A 14,374-nucleotide genomic window follows, 5' to 3' on the forward strand; every position below is an offset into this window, starting at 1 on the left:
AATGATTTTGTACCGCCGTAATATATTTCTACGAAAATATCGTAGTACATTTATTTCAATATGATGTTGTTAACATATAAGTATATAGTGTCATTGACGACGACGCGTGCCTTGACTCGTAATGTCATGTTCTTAAAGGTTAGATTTGACAAATGTGCGCGTCATCGTGGATGACACGAACTATAGAGTTGCACGGTGAAGGCGTCGTAACTACTTGAATCTGAAACCGACATCCAGTGGGTTCTGCGAATTCCCATGTTATGTGGTCTTCAAAAGCATCATATCTAGTTTTAGTTAGTTCATTTATGTATCTTTAATATTTGTTTTTAGTAACAAATTAGTATTATAATATATTTTTTAAATGTGCAATAATAATTTTTGTTATTTGAGTAGAGAAGCGCTTGTGGCCTTAGCGGTAAGAGCGTGCGACTTGAATCCGGAGGTTGCGGGTTCAATCCTTGTTCGGAACTTATGTACGAAATATCATTTGATATTTACCAGTCGCTTTTGGTGAAGGAAAACATCGTGAGGAAACCGGACTAATCCCAATAAGGCCTAGTTTACCCTCTGGGTTGGAAGGTCAGATGGCAGTCGCTTTTGTAAAAACTAGTGCCTATGCCAATTCTTGGGATTAGTGTCCAAGCTCCCATGAGCCGTGGTAAAACGCCGGGACAACGCGAGGAAGAAGAGTCTTGACTTATATAACGTAAAACAGATAACCTTCAAAAATAAAGTCTAGTAAAGTCTAAATTACACATCACATACGTTATTACGTATACAATTAAAACTAAAATACAACTAATATCTAAATGTAAAAATAAATAAAATTAGCCTTTACATTAAAATCTACAGCTAAACATTGATAAAACTAATCTTAAATAAATAAATTAATACAAATTGTCCCCCCGTGGTATGCTAACGTAGAAGCTGGCAGCATTTCCCCGCTGTATCACAATACTAAATCATTTATTAGACAATTAGTATAAAAATTAAAGTTTTATTTTTAATGTTGTCACTAACCATTAAAAAAAAATTTAATCCTTACATCTAAAAACAGTTATAACTATAAATATTCCTACAAACTTACCTTTCAATTAACATGCATCCAATTTAATCAAAATTAGAGTCCAAGCACAAAAATATTTAGCAAACACTATTCAGTCAGTGAACAAAACCACCCTGAAACTTGTGATCGTAGCGGCTACGGCGACGTAGACACGCCTACGGCGTAGCGAACCGGCGCGGTCGAGCGTCTACGAGCAACTGAGCGCATCGCTCGCCGCTCGCTCGCGGTGCAAGCCCGGCGCGGACCATTCTTTATTCCTTCCAACTGCACCCAATACTCACTCTTAATTGCTCATGCATTTGATATGCGTACTTAATAAAATATTACCAACCTCACGCATACATAAGTTTTCACTTAAAATATTTTAAAACATTTTTACCGGGCGTCCTATCTCGTACTATATATAAAACCTAACGGGCTATTTCTTTTTATTTGGGATACAGACACAATTTCAAAATGCTGTATTTGCTCCCCTTTGATCGCCATACATTAAAAAGGGTTTAGCTTTCACGTTAAATCGAAATTTATTTCCGGTGCGTTTTACAGAGCAAAGCTTTATGGCGGTCAATATACTTGGTACATGTTTAGTACCAGACGGATAAAAATGGAGAAATTATAAAAATAATGCTATACATTTCTTTGAGTGAAACTGAACCACATGAAAAATAATATCCCATTATGATATTAAAGAAAATCCCCAAAGCCACCGGTAGCTTTATGAAAGAATTTTATAATAAAGAGAAGAAAATTATTCAATTTTCCTTGAAAACAAAGATGGAGCCGAAAGAAATTCCGTTCCCACCTGGGGCTCGGGGCTAGTCGAATTTATTAGCATTCAAATGATTTATAACTAGCGAGCAGCAGCTGAATATTTTCTGATTCGTCTTAAATTAAATTCTTTCATTCCTTTGACTGGATTTCATTAAGGGTAACGAAATGCCGAGATGAAAAAGAGATAATCTGACGGCGCGATGCGTGCGCGTGGCGCGCCGCCCGCGGACCCGCGGAGTCGCGGACCTGCGGGGGGCGGACCTGCCCCAAACTTATTCACCTATTTGCTTTAGAGAAGAGGCTGTGGCCACAACAAGGCACTTAAACCTGAAGCAGAATTTTGAATTGACATCTGACCAGAAATTGTTCTATTTTATGAGTTATGACATTACCAAAGTTACGAGTATATAGGGGAGAGTCGGCTGTATCGTACCGCCGGTTAAATCGTATAATTTTCCCACTAAACAACTTAGTTTATTTACACATAATGCACCAAACAGTGCTCTAATGGAATTAAGCTATGGCATAACTTTTAATGTGTATTGTAATACCATAATTTATGGTCAAGATAAGTTAAAAATACCAAACTAAAAGTATATTACTATAAATATAAACGGGCTTACTGTGTAGGTGTTAAAAATTGTCTAGTTTTTATACTTTGGTTATAATACTGATTATTTAATAAAAATAGCTAGTCGTTTAAATCGTACTATAGCATACTGGCATAGGTACGATTTAAACGACCAAGTATTTTTGAGTCGTGTAAGTATGATTTCGGATTCCCGTAATAAATATTTGTTATTCAAACCTAAAATAAGCAATAAACTTGCAAAATGTTTCATAGATACAATTTTATTATGGGTGGTACGATTTAACCAACTGGTCGAGTAAATCATACCGATGGCAGTGCTTCCGAAGAAATGCGTTTTGACTTTGTTAATTTAATCTCGGAATGCTCATCTTCATAATGAATGTAGCCTAGTAATTGAACTTTTATATGCATAGTAAAACATATTTGTAACTACCTCCAAAAACTAAATATCCAAGTTTATGTAAAAACTGGTACGATATATCCGACTCTCCCCTACGAGTATATGGCTCAGGACCGCTTCGGCCTCAGTTTCATTTCGTCAACTTCTTAAGTAGTTCTCATTCGCATTTGGTCTACTGTTCCGATTCGCCAGCATTCCTATATCGTCACTTTCTTATCTCGCCCGCTTTCTTACGTGGGCCACTGTAGTAACTTGGTTATATTCCTAATTAGACTACAGTGCCGATTCGTCAACACTCCTAATTCGTCCATAGTGCTTACTCGTCAACATTCCTATTTAGACCGCAGTGCCAACTCGTCAACTACATAGCATAGTAATAGTTAGGCTTGGGACTTTTGGATGCTCGCTATGGTTTTAGAATCGACGGAGTCGTCAAAGTCAGTCAAATATTTTTTTCGAAGTCAAAATGAAAGTGTGAAAATAAAACATGTTAGATGTCGTACTTTATACTGTTAAATCTGTAATAAACACGTTATTATATACTATATTATATTATACTATATTATATTATATTATACGCACTTGCCTATAAGATTTCCAATGAAACGCTGCCTTTAGACTTTACCTTACCGTTTATCCTAGGTCGATAAAAGAACGCGGACGAGTTGGCACTTTGGTCGAAATAGGAACGTAGACAAAAATGGTATATTGACGATATCAGATATTGGACGAGTTGGCACTATGGTCAAAATAGGAATTTAGACAAAATGGGGTATTGACGATATAAGAAAGTGGACGAGTTAGGATGGTTACGAATTAGGAATTGTAGGGTGACGACATAACACTGCGGACGATTTATGGAGATGACGAAATGAAACTGGGGCCGAAGCGTTCCTGAGCCGAGTATATCTGCTCGTACTAATGAATTACTCGTACTATTGAGAATATTGTCAAACCAGTATCAAATATTAAGATTATACCATAACAGCTGCCGCCCGCGTGGAATAATGATGATGATTAATAAAAACCGGACAAGGCGAGTCGGGCTCGCCCAACGAGGGTTCCGTACTTTTTAGTATTTGTTGTTGTAGCGGCAACAGAAATACATAATCTGTGAACATTTCAACCGTCTAGCTATCACAGTTCATGAGATACAGTCTGGTGACAGACGAACAGACACACAGACCAACGGACGGACAGCGGATTCTTAGTAATGGACCCTATTTTTACCCTTTGGATACGGAACCTTAAAAGCTGTTTATAAATATCAAATTTGTAATAAATCGTTTCAGCTGGCAACAGACAGACAGCAACGTTTCTTCAAACAAAAACGTCACTTTTGACATTGACATATCCGTTTCATATCATATCTAGACTTAATATTTGACGTATCTTAAAGTACGAATCGGGCCGAGAGCTACTTTCGTATTTATGACATTAGTAGGGATTTAACTACTTTAAATTGTCTAGGGACCTGGACGATTCGACGGACTTAATAATCTTGTTATGAAACAGTTATGGTTATGATCTGTCAGCTGTCAACGGTGATATTACTTCGACCAATATTATTTCATAACAAAGTATAGCTATTTTAATAGGCCTCCTAGAGCGGCATTTGAACTCTCTTTGATTGACCGAGCGAAAGCGAAGGTCTCCGTTCCATGTTCTCCTCTACAGGTCGCATTTTTTAACCGATTTTGGTGAAATTGGTTAGCAGGTTCAAAAAGTATATAATTTATTATCGATTTACATATTGGATTTTTTTCAAAAAGCTACCGGGGTTCGCAAGGTCTACACCTCACAAAGCCACTAGTTTTATATTCTTCCAATATTATCATTAGTGTTTATTATTATGATTAACATGCACTGTGAGTAACCGCTGCAGCGGTAAGAGCGTGCGACATGCAATCCGGAGGTTACGGGTTCAAACCCCGGCTCGTACCAATGAGTTTTTCGGGACTTATGTACGAAATATCATTTGATATTTACCAGTCGCTTTTCGGTGAAGGAAAGCATCGTGAGGAAACCGGACTTATCCCAATAAGGCCTAGTTTACCCTCTGGGTTGGAAGGTCCGATGGTAGTCGCTTTCGTAAAAACTAGTGCCTACGCCAATTGTAGGGATTAGTTGCCAAAGGGATAATGTCTAGTCTGTCTGCGGTAAGATTGCTAGCCAGATTGCAACGCCAAGTGTGGCGTCCGAAAACTAATCGATGTCCATGGGCGGCGGTAATCGCTTACCATCAGGTGATCCGTCTGCTCGTTTGACTGCTACCTTATATTATAAAAAAATGAATAAGTAAAAATATACCTCTTGTGAATATTTAGATAACAAAGGCTAGCAAAATGACGTGCTCAAGTCAAACTATTTACAAAATCTGAATTGTATACTGGTTAAAAATCGAGGCAAAGTGCAGCTTTGAAATTATACTAGGTAAATCGCGCGAAGAAAGATTTTGTGTATTTTTTATCGTCACTAATGCCACTATTGTATTAGAAAAAAATAAATTAGCTGAAGAAATAAATTGATAAAATTATCATAATTTTATTTATTTTATTTACTTAAAATCGGAACCGGGAATTCCCGTTCTCGTCACACTTATTCAGTACAGTAACGAGTAATGTTTAGCTAAACATAACACAATTTTATCTATAGATAGACAAACTACCTACACTAGTTTCCTAGAAAATCTCGAACGGGTAGCCCAGCAAACACCGCACTGCACACATTGTTTTCTATATTTGTAGTGAACCATCCCCCACGCTAGTAAGTAAGTAGGTTGATCCGAAGTGTTCCGCGCTGTACGGCCCCACTTGCTTGCCGCGCTTTCCCCTTTTAACTCTTCTTTAAGGGCTTTATACACTTTGAATATTTATTTATTAGTCAGCATTCATACTGTAAGCTTAGTCAATTTGTGTAATAAAACATTATTACACAAATCGACTAAGCCCCACAGTAAGCTCTAAAAGGCTTGTGATGGGTTATAAACACTTAAATACATAGAGAATTAAATTTTAATTTTAGTTTTACCAGGCTTCACTGAAAATCAGCGTCACGTAGTGTGTCCTAGCTAGGACTCACTTCGTGGCATCAAGCTGAGAGAAGACCTTTTAGCACAATTTTCTGTTCGTTTGTATATTCATTTGTGTATGATAATTTATGTTCTTTTTGTGCTAATAAATTCTTCTTATCTTATCTTAAAACACCCACGACTCAGGAACAAGTATCCGTGCTGACCACACAAATATTATGCCCTTACCGGGATTTGTACCCAGGACTGTCGGCTTCATAAGCAGGGTCACTAGCAACCGACTAGACCAGACAGGTCATCAAACTAGTAATCTTGGGCTCCGAACCCGGTAGTAATAACGCTTATTGACGTAAATTGGCTATTCCATGGGGTAATAAAGCGTATTTTAAACGGGTGTAAAATCAGCTTCCATAATAGGTCTCAAGGGTAAACTTTATTAAAAAGCTTAAAAAAATACAGCCCTAAACACACTGAGAGTGTCGGCGTGCGAGCAATTCTTACTTGTATTAGACTTTTCAAATCGTAGGCTAATCAGTTTTAATATTCACTTATTTCTATTTCATTGAGAGCCGTAGTAGATAGGTACTATATGATATTCACCTAAATACACGTGCTGCACGTGCAAATGCACGCGCTGGGTCCCAAAGTGTATAATAAATTACCTAAGGAAATCACCATGATAGAATCTATCAACTAACGCGCTAACTAAAGAAATTACTCCTCTCCCAAGCCTTTTACAGTGGAATGACTTTTACATTTTACAATTGAATTGTTATTTCATTACAGCTATAAAATTTATCTGAGATATTTACATATATCACCCTAAACTGTAATAATAATGCAATTGTGAGTTAATAATAATACAGGGGTCTCGGCGCCGAGTATAATTTTATTCCATTCGGTGTCGAGACCCTTGGTCCGTGGGGCCCTGGCGTTCTGAGTCTCTTCAAACATCTGTCTAAGACGCCACAGGAGATCAAAGAGCTGGCAGCTTCCTCGCTCAACGCATCAGTCTAACGATGTAGCGAGGAAATGCTGCTAGCGTCTTCGGTACTATGCCGCTGGGGCCATTTTTAGATTTAATTTAGTCATTATTATTAAATTTTAGTTTACTTATAGTTTTTATTTCCTTGTAATAATTTAAATAAATCTGACGTTTCCATAATATTAATTAAATTTATGTAATTTAATTTCAATTTTTGACGGCCTTTAAGCTAGGTAAGATTCAGGCTGGTTTATTTTCGATTTAATTCTTAATCTGTATTTTATTGTATTTGTAATATTTTTTTTTGTAATATTAGAAATAAAATTTACTTGTAATATGCAAAAAAAAAAAAAATATTTCACCTGTAATAGTCATGATCTCATGATATATTATTAATAAATGAGTAGGAGTACTTCACCTTTAAATACAATCTTTTGTCACGACTATTACAAAACAGAATTAAAATACTATTTATTTATGTAGATCACAGCACGTAACTGGTAACGCCAGACGTGTCGAGCTGACTGACCTTAACTTGCATGAATAATGCACAATAACTGGTGGCTGACTCGCCCAGTGTGACGGGCCCTTAACCGCCTCCTAATTGCATAACTGCAGCGCTGCTAATTTCATATTAAAAGTTTCCCTTCGGATATTTTATGACAAACAGAATTTTGTCGCGAACTTTTTCTTAATTAGATTTTTAACACGTGTTTCGTTTAATTACTCAATGTATGAAATGAAAGTTTGTACTGTATTTTAAATTGGTTTTTTATTTAACTATGTTCAATTTAAAAGTGAACTTATGTATGGAAAATAAATGTGGAATTTATATACACGATATGTGTATAGCGCGCCGCGAGAAACTTGCGACGGAAAATTTGGCGATCGCGCGGGTTTTAACTCAATAATTCTGAAGGTACACCTACTTCTGTCTAAAATTTTCTTGGTGTATCCCTTGCCTATATTACCTATACTAACTATTTTATACTAAAATTATATTGCTGTGGAATGCAAGGAAACGCTATACTTACAATTGAAAATAGATAAAAATTTGATACGATTTCGTGATTTATATTTTATGGAGCCATTGTGAGTTCACTGTGATAATGACTCGACGAACTAAGTATTTTTCACTTTTACATTTTCTAAGCTTATCGCGAGGTCTACAGCTCACAGAGCCACAAGTTTGTATCTATTAGGGAAACCTGTTATTGGCTTCATAATTGTATCCTAGTTATAAGTTTATACTGATTGTGAAAGCTGTTGGTCTTCTAATAAAATTAAAAGACTTGTTGTGTGGGTACAGTCAGCATCAAAAGTAGCGGATAAAATAAGGCGTCAAAAGTGTGTGCCATTCTGTCCATTCTGTATCAGCTTTTCAAAAAATTATGTATCTATATATGTAGAACAATTGAGACTGTAAAAGATATACTTTTAATCGTAAATTTTAGAGATTTACCTATATTTGGAAAAGTTATCCAGAATATCAGACACTTTTGGCACATTGTTTTGTCCGTACTATTGATGCTGACTGTACTAGTCGACGTTATATGATTTATATGAGATAGTTTGAGTATCGAGAAAGGATAAAGGTTAGTGTTTGTCGCGAAAATCATCATTCTACGCAATTTGTATGTATTTGTAATACTTTTACTTTATCATGCCATATTTTTTCCTATATTTTTAATAAAATTTCCGTGAAACTTGTTTTAAGTATATTAAAATGGGTCAAACACCCCGCGGTCATCAGCCAACGCGAGGTATTCTCAATAAAGCTCCTTATGGAGTTAAAAATCCCGAACAATTTTCTATTGAAAAAACATTAGTAACCCCTTTTGATACATTTAATATAATATAAAATTAATGGAAATTAAATTATGAAGGGAAAACCTTAATCTTACAATGTTTCTAATTCTGATTCAGAACCAATTCTCAATAAAGTATTGTATTTAAATTGAATCGTATTGTTTCGGGATCGCGTATACGGTCGAAGTCAAATGTGACTGTAACGCACAGATTTAATTTAAAATTTAATCTCCCGAGTTGGTTGTCAGTGACTGCAGTCAGAGAGCCCAATTCCAATTTACAAAATTATGTCATTTTGTGATCATCCGCCTGTGTTTTTCTCGCACCAATATGAGTACATGTACAGGACATTTCCCGTAACATTAAGGTAGTGTATACGTATTGTATGTATGCCAATGTGAATGTAATGTCGAACTGACCTCAGAGTTTGTGTGTGTCTCAGTGCTGAATGCCCACACCGCTTCATACGTTATTACAATATTTAACGAGCGAGCATAGAACAAAAGCAGGGGCCTTATTCGACATGCACAACTGTCAAATTTCGCGTCCACATCAAATCAACACTTGATTCTATCGCATGTTGATTGTATCAAGTGTTGATTCTATCAACTGTGGATATTATCATTTGGAACAATCAAAACTCATTCATAGAAAAAATAATCAAACTAAAATCAACTTTGTTTATTACTACTATACAGTTTGTAATGGCTCTGAACTCGAAGTGGATCGGTTTGATTTGATTGTCACCTGACTGTGGATTGCTAATGTCAAATTTTGACAAGTGTTGATTTTATTGCTAGACTTTATTGTCTATGGGCTTGGGCACCATCTTGGATTTTTTGACGTACGACAGGGAATACCCTTCCTTTCATACAATATATGGCATAGAGTAAGGCGTCTTTTTTTTTAAAAACATAACTTTACAAGAATCAGCGACATCTTGTATCCGATAGTATAAGTAATGCGCTATGAATAATGCGGCGGCGAGTAGTGAAACTATACCTGACAATGTCAATCAATTAAAAAGTGACCACACAGTTGATGGTCGATAAAGGCGATTATTAATTGAATTTTAACGACAATAAAGCACTATTGACATGCGATCTTTTTGTTGAACCCACACCTACACGTCGAATAATGCTCGCTCCACATATTCTCCTAGAAACGCTCAAAATTGTAAAAAAAATTGATGCAATTTACTCCGCACCCAGTCTCAAGTTGCTTCTAAACCACGTTCACGAACCAAGTTGTAACCTAACACATCTGTAAATATAAGGCATATGATTTAGAGATAAAGTCCGTTTTTTTTAAATTACGAGATGGTTCATGAAGAACCTTTATTACTATAAAAAATATACTACATTTGTCAAAAAAAAATTCTGTATTGCGCTATTACATAATGCATAAAATTGATATAAAGATAGGTACCATAGTAGCTCGCTCACTTGGTCTATCAACAACTATTTTAATGCTCTTTGTACTCGTATACGCGACCCCATTGTATGTACAGTCGCCATCAGATATATCGGAACGCATGTATGAGATCTCAAATTATTAAGATAAGACCTACTGTACTGTCTATATTACTTACCAAGACCTAAGTACCTATTATTTATATGTACCTACACAAAGAGAATTCCTATGTTAAAAGGAGATTAAATACATATTTTGTTATTCAACTACAAATAAAATAAAATTTATCTTTTTCAGTTAACACATTTTTTTACCGATTTCTTTAATAAAATAAAACATTAAAGTATTATGTGACTATATTTCATTGTCTTCGGTGTAGATTATTTACTGATGTTCCAATTTCCTGTATCAGTTTGGTACCAGGAAATATAAAAACTACACCTCTTCAAAAACTTTGCTGGTAGTTCGACATCTGTAAGTTTAAATATAAAACATGATAAAAACACTTAAGTCAAAAACGTATACATAAAATATTTGCCCTATATTCTGGTCGCTCGGTAGGGTGCCCAGAAGGCTGGGTGCATTTCCGCGCTGGTTAACAATGCTGATCCTCTGGTCACCAGAAGCCTATATAAGGCGCTCTCATAGAGCCACGCTAGTGCCCTAGAGTTTCAAATTCAACCCCAAGTGCCACAAATATGTAGTTAAGGGTTTAAATTCTGGATCAAGAACATGGAATACTATTCGCTAGTAAGGCCATAGGTATTAGAAAAAAATAATAGTAGGAGACGGCCGTGGTCATGGTAGGTGGTACAGGTGGGCCAGGCAAGCTCTGAAATTATGCACCTATTTTACTATAACTTTGTTCACCTGTGTATATTTACTGTTTCCATGATAATCATTTTTAATATATAGCCCGTGTAATCGGGCTGTATAATTGGTCTCATATTTTTTAACACAAAATCATAATTATAATTCAATAAATAATGGTGTTTTACATATTAATAATTAATGTACCTATTTTGCAAAATTTTCTTGCATATAATAATATTGTTTACTTCAATTGACGTGTTTATTATTTTCGTTACTATGTCAACGTTAATACTTAAAAAATTATAACGTGAAGGTTGAGTCCGCAGTACAGTTACAGTTTACGTACATAGTGGCATTAGCACAGTCGGATTAGGACCAAACTCGAAATGTCTGAAAAGTCATGAACTTTGGTATGTATATACGCCCCTTAAAGGCCCCTTTTTCATGCCCACACCATTTGACATTTGGGGACCTCGAGGAACCGCAGCCATCTTGGAAAATGTGGACCATCCAGGAGAAATTCGCGTTTTACTCTAAATCTACGTTCTTTATTCAATAATCGTGTAAGGCAACATTCAAGCTTATAAAATTCTACATAAAATAGTTTTAGACATCTTTGCGAAAAAAAATGATCTTGCTTTAAAAAATACTTGCTAAACCCAGATTTAGCCCTTATACCCTTTCATGGGATATTCTCTTAATAGGAAACTTAAAAGAATAAAAATTCCACTTTTAACTATACATTTGTACATAATCTACCCCAATATCAATATTTTACTTGACTGCAACTTAACCAGAAAGTAGGGTTATGGGTATAAGTACTGAGGATTCAGGACACCCTGTAGCTTAGGATACTGGACGGATTTTTTAAATGACGTATTATTTAGCCCTAAACCTTTTTCTTCCGTTAATTTTAGTAACTTTGTATTGCATAGCACTTGTATACTAACTGTGGATCTACTGATGTCTGTGTTACTGTACTCCGCTCAATAGTTTAGGCGCTAGAAGAAAAAATATGATTTAATATTCGGAGTCCTCTCAAGGCGGCTGTATTGATTTTTCTTTAATAGAACAAGTAAAAGTAGGTTGTGAATGGCAAGAGGAATCTAACGATACGTCATTTTAAAAAATCCGTCCAGTATCCTAATACCTAGCTACTGGGTGTACTGAATCATCATAACCCTTAACACCCTTCTTTCTGGTTTAGTCACAGTAGAGTAAAATGTTAATATTGGGGTAGACCACGTACAAATGTATAGTTAAAAATAGAATTCATATTCCTCCGAGTTTCCTTTTAAGAGAATGTACCCTGGAAGTGTATAAGCGTTAAACTTAGATTCAGCAAGTATTCTCTATAACAAGATGTATTGTTCTGCAAAGATATCGAGGACTTTTTTGTGTAGAATTTAATAAGTTTTAATGTTGACTGTTGTGTTGATGGTACACATTTTCCAAGATGGTTCGGATTCCTCGAGGTCCCCAAATGTTAAATGGTTTGGGCATGAAAACGGGGCCTTTAATTTATATACATAATAAATTTCATGACTGTTACAGAGATTTCGAGGTTGGTCCTAATCCGATTATGCTACATTGTGCGTCCGCAGCAAATTCGGTTCTCCATACAAATGTAGTTACGCTCTCATTTTAAAATGACTTGCTAGATTGCTCTGAAACTTTGTACTTACAATAGGATATGGTATGTCTATGCCTATAATTAATTTAAAACATAAATGTGAAATGAGAGCCAATTAAGTTCAATATTAAGAATATGTGTCGTTGTTGACTCGCCGACAACGGAATTGAGATCTATATGGGTGCCATGTTCTGTGCTGTGTAGAAAATCCTGAAATTATAAAGGATTTGTCTTGGCTAGTTTTTACGTATAGGCTACGTATCACCGAAACGTCACAAACACCACGAAGGTTCGGCTTGTACGGGCCCTCGTTTTTCCTATATTCTTATACGCTGCGGAGACCTGGACTATCCGAAAGACAGAGGAGAAGACGATAGACGCCCTAGAAATATGGTGCTGGAGGAAAATGCTGGGGATATCCTGGACCGAGTTTCGGACTAATGTCTCCATCCTTAAAGAACTCCGTATCAAGCAGCGCCTTTCGACTCTCGTAAAGACCCGCATACTCAGTTTTTTCGGTCACGTCTCGGGGAGGAACAACGACTCCATAGAGCGTCTAGTGGTGCAGGGTAGAGCAAACGGAAAAAGACCGCGCAAAAGGCCACCTATGCGATGGACTGACCAAATCAAATCTGCCATGAAGGGTCCCCTGAACGCATTTGCCAGAATGGCCCCCAACCGCGAAAAATGGCGAGAAATCGTACGGCAAGCAACATCTGCGCCTGATATCAGCAGTTGACCATGACGCTCTGCAAAGAGTACAACGACAAAGAAGAAGAAGACGTATCATATTTGTCTAAAATTTGGTTTGTTGGTACACACACAAGGGATAGTCTCTAGTACGGGGGCCACACTCGTCAGCGCGACGGCGATATTTTTTACCTTTTACCTAAAAATCTCAAATTTGTGTACGGGCTCAGCTCCTGTTTCGTCTTAAGCCTGAATTTAACAGATTCTGACTCACAGGGGGCTTTGAGCATGCTGTTGCGTTCGTTTTCAAATTTTGAAAAAAATAACTAGCCTAACAACACAATAAATGCTTGTTTATCCGCATTCTTCACTATATCTCCCTGTCTCACTACTATCTGACCTTCTAACCCAGAGGGGAAAATATACCTTATTGGGGCTACTCCATCTTCCTCATGATAATATATTTTACTTTACTGAAAAGCAATCGGTACATTATACAAGATGCACATTGTTAAGAGCCGGGGTTAGAACCCACGACCATTGGTTTTAAAATGAAGCTTTGTATATAATTTGTATTTTTATAATAAATCTGTTTTCTTGTTGACATTTTGTGGTATTGTATTGCTTTATGTTAATTGTCAAGATATTTCTTTCATCCTGGACAATTGTCACATGTACGTTTTTATGATAGATCTACATCGACGCAACTGCATGTCATTGTCAAAGAGCATATAATCACTACGTTTTAAGAGACGGGACTTCCATACTAGCGAGTGAAATCAGTTTGTTTCGCAAATCATTACCAAAATGTACGACAAAGAACTGTCAAAGAACCATAGTAGCAACATAAGCGATTTAAATAGTGTAGTACGCTACACGCTTACGATTCTTATCGATATCGATAAAATGGGGAGGGTTGAAACATAGGCTCCTGTCTACAAATTTTGTACTCGAAATCAGGTTAGCATCGAGTCCACATTTAAGTTGCATGTTATAAAGTGGATAGTTCTTAATTGGACTACTATCTGGTCGGGCTTAATGTGGACCCGAATTATTTTAATACAGTTTTTAAGTCGTGTTTTTTTATTTTATTAAATGCTTGATTTTCATAATGATGTGCACATACATGTTTGAATAAATGTAACTTTTCTATGGGAAGATGTATCAGGTC

At 36.3% G+C, this 14,374-nt stretch overlaps 1 protein-coding gene across 1 annotated transcript in view; it reads right to left on the bottom strand.

The window, feature by feature from the left end:
• The window catches only part of LOC133519982 (uncharacterized), a 56,032-nt gene extending 54,564 nt beyond the window's left edge, over nucleotides 1-1,468 (bottom strand). Inside the window, exon 1 of the mRNA XM_061854202.1 lies at nucleotides 1,088-1,468. The gene's annotated coding sequence lies outside the window, so the exon portion shown is untranslated. The remainder of the gene's footprint in view (nucleotides 1-1,087) is intronic.
• Between the last annotated feature and the right edge of the window lie 12,906 nt (nucleotides 1,469-14,374).

This window comes from Cydia pomonella, chromosome 7, assembly GCF_033807575.1.
Source record: "Cydia pomonella isolate Wapato2018A chromosome 7, ilCydPomo1, whole genome shotgun sequence".
NCBI classification, from domain to species: Eukaryota; Metazoa; Arthropoda; class Insecta; order Lepidoptera; family Tortricidae; genus Cydia; species Cydia pomonella.